The sequence below is a fragment of the Anguilla rostrata genome, chromosome 8 (assembly GCF_018555375.3).
Source record: "Anguilla rostrata isolate EN2019 chromosome 8, ASM1855537v3, whole genome shotgun sequence".
In the NCBI taxonomy this organism is placed as follows: Eukaryota; Metazoa; Chordata; class Actinopteri; order Anguilliformes; family Anguillidae; genus Anguilla; species Anguilla rostrata.
The window spans coordinates 38,313,741-38,324,260 of NC_057940.1; the positions used below are offsets into that span (position 1 = coordinate 38,313,741).

The 10,520-nt window shown below is 49.7% G+C and overlaps 1 protein-coding gene across 3 annotated transcripts in view; it reads left to right on the forward strand.

Moving 5' to 3' along the window:
* atxn1a (ataxin 1a) overlaps window positions 1-10,520 on the forward strand; it is a 91,562-nt gene that overhangs the window by 40,764 nt on the left and 40,278 nt on the right. The gene's annotated exons all lie outside the window — the stretch shown is intronic.

The window sequence follows — 10,520 nt, forward strand, 5'->3', positions numbered from 1 at the left end:
GGCCTGGACGTGCCTCGCTGGAGTACGCGCTCAGCGCTACGGATCCGCCCTGCCACAGCGAGCGCAGAGCCGGTGATAAAGCCGGGCGGTGACGGTCGATGACACGGGCACGCAGGCGCTCGCACACGCACGCGCACGCGCGCTCCCACGCGTACGCGGCGCGGCGGGGTCGCAGGCGGCAGGGAGAGCCGCGCGGCGGCGGCGGCGGCACGGCGTATGCAAATGAGGCACGAGCGGGGCGTGAGCGTGCGGCTTACATGCAAATGGGAGACCTCAAAGACGGAGGTTATAAATAGCTGCTCAGTGTGGCCGCCTGAATGAACTTGGCTCGTTCTCTTAAAGGGACAGGACGAGACTTTGTCCTGTTTGATGTGCACTTGGCATGCTGCATACAGAAGGACACACACACACACACACTCACGTTCACACGCAGGGGAATGTAGCCATAACTGCGGCCTTGTGGAAGGTGCACGCTGATGAGGTTTCTTGCGTGAGGGAGGCGCTCCCCTTCATGTCATTTTCCTACAGGAAGAGATAATCTCTTGTCGCCCTAGAGCTGTTTACTCCGCATTAGTGAAGGTTGTATACGGCCTGAGTGACTCTGAGGAAGCCTGTGAGGTGAGGCCGCTGGGGTGTTCGCCGTGGCGGGCGGCTCAGGGTGTTCGTCTCGTCGCTGTTCCACCACCGCTCGGCCTGGGGGGCGGTCCTTTGGCATGCGGTCCCGCTGAGCCTGGACCCAGACCGCGGCGAAACACGATCCATTTCCTGTGTCAGGCTCGCAAGCATCTCCTTCAGCCTCGCTGCCCATGGAAACACGAGTCTCACAAACAACAGCATTCTGTAGTCACTATAATTACTGTAATGTAGTAATTATAACCGCTCTCTACTATGTTTTTTAGAACATGGGAAAGATGGAATGTATTGAATATATAGTGTTTATATTGTCTTTTTAGAAAATATGAAGATAATATAGCTAATTTCATAGCAATGCATTAAAAAATATATATGTATTGCAATATATGTGGCAATAATTGTTGCAAATATATTTTCTGATCTTAGTAATATATTTTATTTTGATATATTCCTTCTTATTTCATTTTCGGAAGTGAGAATACAGACACACATGCACACGCACCAAAGTAATAAACGAAAAGGCACAAATGGACTTTATAATATAAACAAATAAGGTTGAGTTAGTGAGCAGCTCATGGCCATCTATTCAAAGTGATGCACCTCACCCCATGCAGCCCTGGAGCCTCTCTCCGCTCTCTCTCTGCTCTCTCTCCACTATCGCTCTGCCATCTCTCTGTCCTCTGTCTTCTCTAGGCTGCACCCTCCACCCTACACTCTCTCTCGGCCCTCTCTGCCAGCAGTCCTGTGGTCTTTTTCACGGGTGAAGCAGGACTGCAGGTGACGTGTAAATCGAGAGCGGCGCCTGTCGTCCTGGGGACACGACGGCTCTGGCAGCCCCGGCGCAGGAGCGGTCCGCGTGATTGATGCGTGAGGATCGTCCGCCAGCGCGGACAAGCTTAATGGCTTCTCACAGCGGTGACAAACCCGGCGTGGTGCGGACCGGGAGACGGTGACGAATGGCGCAGAGCGAGCGTGTACGACCGCGGGCTTCAGGACTGTCGGGTCCGAGTAGCACCTTAGAACAGCGGCTCTCAGCCTGATCTAACAGGCAGGAATAATGTTTGGGCTGTAACCCAGAAAACGTTGCCATGAAGCGTTAAAGCGTCAGGGCTTTCGCTCATATGATTCAAGCGATTTATGTACCGATGCAGATTATGTCATAATTAGTTCTTAATTTCTCTTGCCTTGTTGGTATTTGAATAAAACTATTCAATGTAACATGTACCCCAGATACTGCACTGTGTAGTTTAAGGTCAGTCAGAGTGCATCCACTGTTTATGCATGCTATGTATGTAAACACTTGCTAATGGGCTAAAAGGTTAATCATTTACCCTGACGTGGTCATGTGATTGAGTTTGAGTACTCTGAAACACAGCCCAAGGATTTTCTTCAAGGGCACATAGGTTTTCAGAAATTCGTTTTTCTTTTATTTGAAATCCGGGCCTGTGAACATCTTTGGGTGCCCTTTTCTGCTCTTTGAAAGAATGAGGGGTCTGGGGAGGTCTGGGTACTGTGAGTTACAGTGCAGTGGGCCTCAATGGAGAGTGGTAGAGAGGAGGAGTGGCTATAGAGCCTGGTTCCGCCTCTTCTGTATTCTCATTGGGTCACAGCTCTCTGGGGGAGGGAGGGAGGGAGGAGCTTGTTTTTTTCAGTAGGCATCAATAAGGAGAGCCTGCCCCTCTGGGAGCATTGGTATACACACTGGCACACAGCAGGGAGAAACTATGTTTCTGTGACAGTGTGGTAGGCTGACGATGTGGAATTATCTACGTCAGCTATCTCCACCCTGTGGTACACCGTCAGATGGAGTCTGTGAGCTTAAACAATGGAGCCACAAAGGGCAGCATTGCGAACATTCAACTGAACCTGTAACTACACTGTGACAGGTTTAATAATATTGGCTGCTTTGATGTTAGCTATACCTCTAAGTCAGGCACTGCACTTAACATATTATTGTTTCTGTGAAAATACATACAATTTGCAAATGTAATATTGCAAATGTAATGTTTTGCATGTTACAGATATGTAATAAAAAGCAAGAGCGATTTCGAGCGATTTGGAATATGGGAAGGCAAAGAAGACGGCGATCTGTAGTAATAGCGATGCGTGTTTAGCGATAGCGTGTCAGTCTTCGCGGTCATGGCCGATCTGACTGAGGGAGGGGTGTTCGCTGAGCGAGGCGCTCTGTGGCTCTTTCCGTTATGTCATCTCTCACTGGCCCTGGGGGTGCAGTGGGGGCCCGCGCGCCCCGAAACGAGGGGTATTACTCGCGCGTTTTCAGTGCGCTCGGAGGAGCCCTTAAAACACGCTTCTGCTGTCGTTCGGCGAAGCCGTATCCATGGAAACGTGCCCGCCTGTTTACCCCCCCCACCCGGGGGGAAAGGAGTCCTGCGGTTCTGCCGGCGGTGACGGGGTCCAGGTGTCGGCTTCTCGGCTCCGTGCCGTGCCGTTTCTGTTTCGGCGGAAGGCGTTCTTACCTCCTCAGTCTTCTCCTGTGCTCACACTCAATGCATTTAAAGGGCCGCACCTTGAGTTGAGTCGAGGCTCCAGACACGCTCCCCACAGACCTGTTACATCAGTTCCCACTGCAGTTAATGATGTACTGTAGATGGGTCGTGCCACAGGCCACTGACCCTGGATCAGTTTATGCCAGAATGAGTGTGCTTAGTGTCCGGGTGGAGTTATTTGTGGTGGCCCACTCACAAAACCACACCATCTGTTGTCCACATTTCTGCCTTGCTTCTTACGATAATGTAGCTCAGATGATATGTAATGTCCCAATGGGCCCAGCTTATTTCAGTCAGTTTATAGCTAGTCATACTTCAGCGGCAGCATCATATGAATCTTGTCCTAGATAACAGCTTTTCAGTGGATTGTATAAGATACAATTCAGATTTGTACTTATTTACGCGATGTCACATGTTCACAGGCAAGTCACATAAACTTTTGCGTACTCACAAAGCATGTAACTACTCAGAGTAACGTCCTCTAGTGGCACAGCATTGTTTGTACTTAGAATGCTTTCTCTTGTGGCAGTTGTTACTCTGCTTGAGTTGAAAGACAGCAACCAAAGCTAACCAAAGCTAACCAGTATGTTAAGTACTCTAACATAGTGTGGAATGAGGATCTGAGTGTTCCACTTGAGCTGTGACTAGCCTGTTGCGATGGGCATTCGATAGGTTGGGAAGACTTCTGAGTAGATGTAGAAATAGCCGCTTGTCTCATTACTGGAGAAGGGAAACCGACCTTCTGCTGACACGTGTTTTGCTTTTCGGATAATGTCTGGCAGCTTGTTGAGAGGTCAGAATCGACTCAGAATTGGGGACCGGCTTCCTGTCCCTCAGACGAAGAGCATGCTGCGCTTATGACATCAGCAGTGATTTCTGTCCACCTCCTGGAGTTAACCAAGCGGAGATCTGCGTGTCAGAGTGGATACAGCAGCAGTGGCAGGGCCCTGTAATGCTGACTCAGCATTCCAAATTTGGGAAAAGACTAACTCTGGAATTAAAAGTTAAAAATGTAAAAAAAACAAAACGTAATATTGTAATGCATGTAAAACAGCAAGCCTTTCATTTGTTGTCTGACCTTCTGTTGTATGAGAGTGTAACTCTGGGTCCATATCAGCTTTCTTGTTCATTGAAGCTTATTAAGATGTTGCTTTTGAAATGAGCAGACTGATATTAAGAGAGGGCCTTTAAACAGAATTATACATATTGGATATCTTACACTGCAATAGTTGATTAAATCCAAACTTGAGGGGAAATACAGTTTTCTCATAGATACGTAACACTCTGTATGGCCTCAGAGAGAAAACTCTGGAAAAGCTCCATATTCTTTGTTTTCTGGGTGTTCGTCCCATTTCCACAAGGCCTGTCTCAAGATTGGGGAGATGTTGAGGTGTGTGTGTGTGTGTGTGTGTGTGTGTGTGTGTATGTGTGTGTGTGATTGTGCACGCGAAGAAGAGAGAAAGAGGTCTTTTTCTGTCTTGCTCTCTGAGGTTATCTCAGTCCTGTGTATTTTTACCCTCATCTGTCTACGACAGATAGTGGGCCCTTGAGTGTCAATCAAGTGCTCCTGCTCCTGCCAGCAGAGGCCCGCGTTTTTCTTATTTCGCTCAGACGGGCGCGGACGTATCGATCCTGGCGGGGGGGGGGGGGAAGGACGGATGGCGGTGCGATCGGACCATCTGACGGTCGCGCGGGCGGCGCTCGGGAGGTGCGACCGCGTTCGCTCGGCTGATGGGACCAAAAGCCGGATCGTGCCTCAGAGACGCGCAGATTGCAGGAGCCTGGCTGTCTGACCTTGACCGCACGTGCGGTTAGCGATTCGCATTAGCGCTAAAAGCCCTAGCAAAAAGCGGCGCTCCGGATCTCCCTGCGCTTTTGCATTATTTTTGCTGTTGAGCAGAAGCCAGCGGCCGTGACTGGTTTCTCTAAGGAAGGGGCAATTTTATCGCCCGGCACTTTTTTCAGCTGCCGTGCGGAAGGAAGGGCTGCCACCGTCCGCGGCGGACGGCGAACCGACCCCGTTCGCGGCCGAATAAAGGGCCCGTTAAAACCGTCCAGGGTCTGTGAGGGGGAGGTGGGGGTGGACAGAGCTGCCGGGCGGGGTCCCGCAGAGTGGAAACCTGAGAGCGTGCACGTTCACTAACAGCCTCTGTGAAACCAGATATGATGAGATACGCTGAGGAAGGGAGTTGGGAGCTCTGCTATCAGGCTATCCGCATTACGACTATGATAGTACAGGCTGCTGTAGGAGTGGCCTGCAGTGGGGAGTTTGTGTTTCACTGGCTGGGGGTGGAGGAGAACCTTTCAGACTCCTGTTCCCTGTCATTCGGTACTGAATTTTAGTGGGTAAACCCAGTGAAAAGGGGCTTTTTGGACGGTTGGATTTATACTGCATGAAAGGAATCTCTGCACTCGTGTCAGCTGTTGAATTGTGAAATAGAGAATTGTTAAAAAAAAAAATTTTTTAAAGCAATCCACAGACAATGTGTAGCACAGTCTGTCGGGTGGGGCGGCTGTATCCCCCATGTGGGTGGGGGGACAGGTCACCACCATAACCCTGTCTGAATAAAATGTAAAATATACATAATAAGGGTGGACTGTCTGCTCTCCCCTTCATAGAGAATGTCTCTCAAACTTGTAAAATAAATGATGGCACTACCCAGATTTAGAATTTTTTTTTTTTTTTTTTAGCATTTTACAGTAGCAAGTATTTTGCAAGTTAATGTATCACCAATATGATGGGAAAAAAAAGCAGCATTTCTGATTTGGAAGGAATGGGTTTGTTTACTTGGAATCTCTCCCCTGAGAAAGGCTTCGCTGTAATGTACTTTGTGCTGGTACAGCTCAATTATAAGTGATTTATTAAACTCTTATTTTATGTTCCCCATTCAGTGGACTCTATTCTTGCGTGTACTTCCTGCCTGTTTATTCAGCTGCTGGTCGCCAGAATATCATCGGTTTATGCTCAGATTCAAATATTTCAGCCAATCAGATTTCTGTTGTGAAGCAACGGAAAGACATGGCACTCAGCAGTCAGTAGCAGCTGCAGTGTAATCTTAGGCATCTGTTCAACTGATTGTGTGTGGAGAAGGGAGGTTGAAAGAGTCTGTTTGCTTAGTGTGTCTGTGCGTGTGTTTGTCTTTAAGTGTGTGTGCGTGCATTAAGAAACAGTTTTACAGACTGTCCATATGTGTTTTAAGACTCTATTGATTGTCTGTGTGTGTGCGTGTGTGTGTGTGTGTGTGTGTGTGTGTGTGTGTGTGTGTGTGTGTGTGTGTGGGCGTGCATGCGTGTGTGTGTGTGTGTGTGTGTGTGGTGCGCGGCGTGCATGCGTGTGTGGTGTGTGTGTGTGTGTGTGTGGCGTGCATGTGTGTGTGTGTGTGTGTGTGGCTGCATGTGTGTGTGTGTGTGTGTGGGGCCACGTGCATGCGTGTGTGTGTGTGTGTGCGCGGGCGTGCATGCGCGTGCGTGTGTGTGTGTGCATTTGTGCCTGTGTGGCCTATGGCATGTGTGTACGTGACTGCAGTGTGGTGTCTGTGTGTGCACGTGTGTCTGAGTACTAGGCGTATGCGTGAGTGACTCCGCTCGCTCTCTGCTTAGATCGAGCTCATTGGCTCAGAGCGAAGCAACCCCCACCTCCGCCCCGCCCTCCCCCCCCCCCCCTCATTCCATCGATCGGTGACATAACCGCCCTGCAGTAGTAATGATGTCATCGGCAGCCACTCGCTGTCTGTGGTGACCTTGATGGGTCTGGGCTGCGGAGCGCTCTCAGCTGAGCGGGAGAGCAGGAGAGAGGCTGATCGCTGATTGGCCGGGCCTGCCGGTTGCTGTGGGGAGTCTCAGAAATGGGCGGGGGATGAGCCGGGAAGGGAGCCGAACGGGACGGATACCAGAGGAGGGCCGCGGACTCACGTCGCCGCTCCTCTCTTTCGTTCCTGGTAATTGTCGGATTGCCAGGTTGCGGAGGGATTATGGGACTTTGGCTGCAGCCGGGAGGCTGTCAGTTTGAATCAGATAAAAGGAGCTGTATCTAGACCGGCAACATTATCCCACGAAACCACACTGTCCTTGTAGTTAACCCAGATTTTGTTAATAAATCACCCATTTATAAATGTCTATTGTGAAAAATGTATCTGGGCATTGGCTAAACAAACGATGTATTGCACGGATATGATGGAACCTTGACCCACAGGCCCTGAATGAGTGCTCATTAGCTCTGCCTAGGAGTGTTTAAGTCTGGGTTTCATGCAGTGCTGGAAGCACTCTAGTTTGTAGGTAAATGGCTAGCCAAGATGGGTTGAATGTCCTGTTGTCATCATTATGTCTAATGTTCTTATTTTTGCATGTTCCTTTGCTATCTTCACATCCCTGGGAACAGATGATAAAAACTCTCCGTCACGGAGAATTACAGTACCACAGCCTGTGCACCATTAGCATCGCTAGCTCCTTCTGTGTGTGGAGGAATATGGCCGCAGCAGTAAGTGTGGCTCAGCGAAGGTCACTCTTAGTCAGGCTCTTGAGCCCGGCGGTCAGATGAGCACGGTTGCGTCACGAGGGGTTTGCCGCTCTGGCGGACTTGGATAGAGAGCCGTGCGGTTATCACACAATCGATCCCGTTCTGAATGCGAAATCCGAGTTCTTGGAACGGCCCCATGCACCCACCCCACCCCCCGGAAGCCGTGCCAGGCCAGGGCAGGAGGCCAGCTGTGAGGTCACGGGGGTCAGTGAAATGCCGTGGGTAAACCGTCGGGCCTAGCCCTCAGCCCGCCGCTCTCCGGCCTGCCGGGAGACCCCCGTGTGTGGGAGGCGGGCCAAGTAGCCACGTCTGCGTCTGCGTACCTCGCTCTGCGTCTGCGCACCTGGGCTGACCGGCTGGGGGGCAGAACCCAACGCCTCTCGCTTGCGTACAGAGCTCTGCTGACGGGGTGTGTGCTTAATCTCTGCGATTCATTGCTAATGGGCAGGGCTGTTGGGCGGGGCAGGGGGGTCAGGGGTCAGTTCTTCAGCGTAACTCTCGGGCCTTGATGCATTCTGAGGACACGTGAACGAAGAGAACCCAGGAATCCGAATCACAGAAAGGCTGCTGCTTAGCATGCATTAATTCCTCTATCGCATACTGCACTGAACTGTGACCCCTCTACCTTGGCTCACACTTCAGATCTTGAAGTGCGTGCTTTTATTCGATAATGCGTTTGCTTAGCGGGCGCCCTTATGTGGAAAAATCATGCAGTGCGTTAGCTTGCCTTTTTTCCTCATGCGTTATCCGTTTGTAGTACAGGATGTTACGAGTAGCGCTCCACCTGGGACTGGAACCTGAAACGTGCAATTACCAGCCAAGCTCAACGCACAGTGAGGATCCCCTTACACCGTAAAACGGAGTAGCCATTAAGTGCAATGTCTGTGCTGAAGGAGTTCCTTCATACCGCTGCCCAGTTCCTGAATTCCAGTTCTACGCTGATTGCTCTACACTTACTAGATCAGGACTTGCAGTCTAGTGCCAGTAGTGCCCTTCTCTTGACATTGGAAAGGAGCAGGCGGCAGCCAACTTTGGCTGGTATGTCGTTGAAACAATTCTGTGGCTGGCAGGGAGATTTTAGGGAGGTGATGTGCTTACTTTCTGGGAGTAGGTGCAGAACCCTGGTCTCCCAATCATGCAGTAACATTGACACACAGGCAGAAGTCTGGGTGTCTTTACAAGCCAAAATATCCTGCTACGTGTTCTTCCTAGCAGCACTCTGCTTTGTATTCATTATCAGTAGGCTACAGTATTAAAGGTTATTTGCTAAGTTTTTACACCTTTCTCTCACTCGTATTTAATTGCAAGATGTAATGAAGCAAGCTTCCAAGCTACTAATTATCGCGTGGTATTTTCTGCCTAGTGAAGACTGTGAAAGTGCAAAAGTGGCTACAGTTTGTGACTCCCCGGCTGAAGTTGCGGCACGTGCTTTCAACAGCCTATCTCTGGCAGGGACTTTTATTCTATGTGCAAGCGACAGCCAGCCATTCCCCCCGCGATGCATTTTATGAAGAAAGCCCGGGGGTGAGAGAGAGGCCACGGTGTATCTCTGTCATGGGGCCGAGTGGCATTAGAGGTTGGTCCCCTGTCATTATTTATTGATGATCCAGGCGCAGATTTGAAACCCGGCGGCCCTTAACGAAGACGGAAACCTTCCTTGACCGCTCTCGTCGCAATTTGCTGCCGGCACCGTTGGACCGCGCCATTCTGAACGCGGTCGCGACAGAGTCCTTTTGTTTATTCAGGGAAGGCAAACAACCGCTGCCTTCTTGTTAAGAAATATCGATGGGCTCAAGGTTCTTGTTAAGCACCCTGTCACTGAAAATTCATAGCTACTGTAGATCTTGGTTTTGTCTTTTAAAAGGACTTACTGGGAATATTGATGTATGAATTCTGCCTTATAAAAAGGAGGACATCAGGAATACTTCTAATATTGTTGGAATTAATTCCAATGTGTTACGGGTCTGTTACTTAAAAATAGCAAGGTATATATAAATTACTGAATTACTATCATGAGACGGCTAGTCAATAAAAGCACAGATGAATTATGAATCATTATCAGCACTGCAGTTTATTACATTTTTGTAAATGGCTTAGTGGGGTAATGACTGATCGTTATTTATAAAACTGAGTCCAAAATAGATGTTTAATCGTGTACGCATTTGTTAGCGGGGCCATACGTTATGGGTAAAAAGGCGTACTTTAGAGAAAAGGCGTATTTTGGAGAACCACGCGACAGCTTTGAGAAAGCCTGTGAAATGGTTGAGTAGAATGCGTTTCCCCTTGCCTTCGCAGGATAACCATCTGTCCGACAGCATGTCAGGCTCAAAGTATTCTGGTCCTCAGCCAGTAGAAATCAGCTGTTCATTATCCGTGCGGGACTTCCCAGAACTGACCGGCCGCTGGCAGGCAATAGAAGTGAGCAGAGCTAATCGCCCGTGAAACAACAACACGTCGCGGCAACGGAGGGCATTTCGGACGGTATACCTGGAAATGCGCGCTCCGTAATCCTCCGAGATTGCTCGTCCGCGTGGACCAGATTCGTAATGATTCCTCAAAATGCAATAGGACTTGTCTCCGAAATGAAGACTCAGCGCGCCGTTGTGTGCTGCAGACGGTATCTTGATCGAATAGGAGTAGGATTGAATATCATGACCTGTCAGCAATAATATAGCCTGTGTGTCTGACACCCCGTATGTTGCCAACAATGAGAATGCTGAACAGGGCAGGGACACAGCCCCTCCTCTCTCTGCCCTTGACTGCTAGCAGGTTTGTTCTTCATGTCTAATGGCAGTTTGCATCTTAAAGTGCTGCTTGCAAAGTTCATGGACAAGTTTCTAGGAAAATGTGCACCGAGGCAGGCT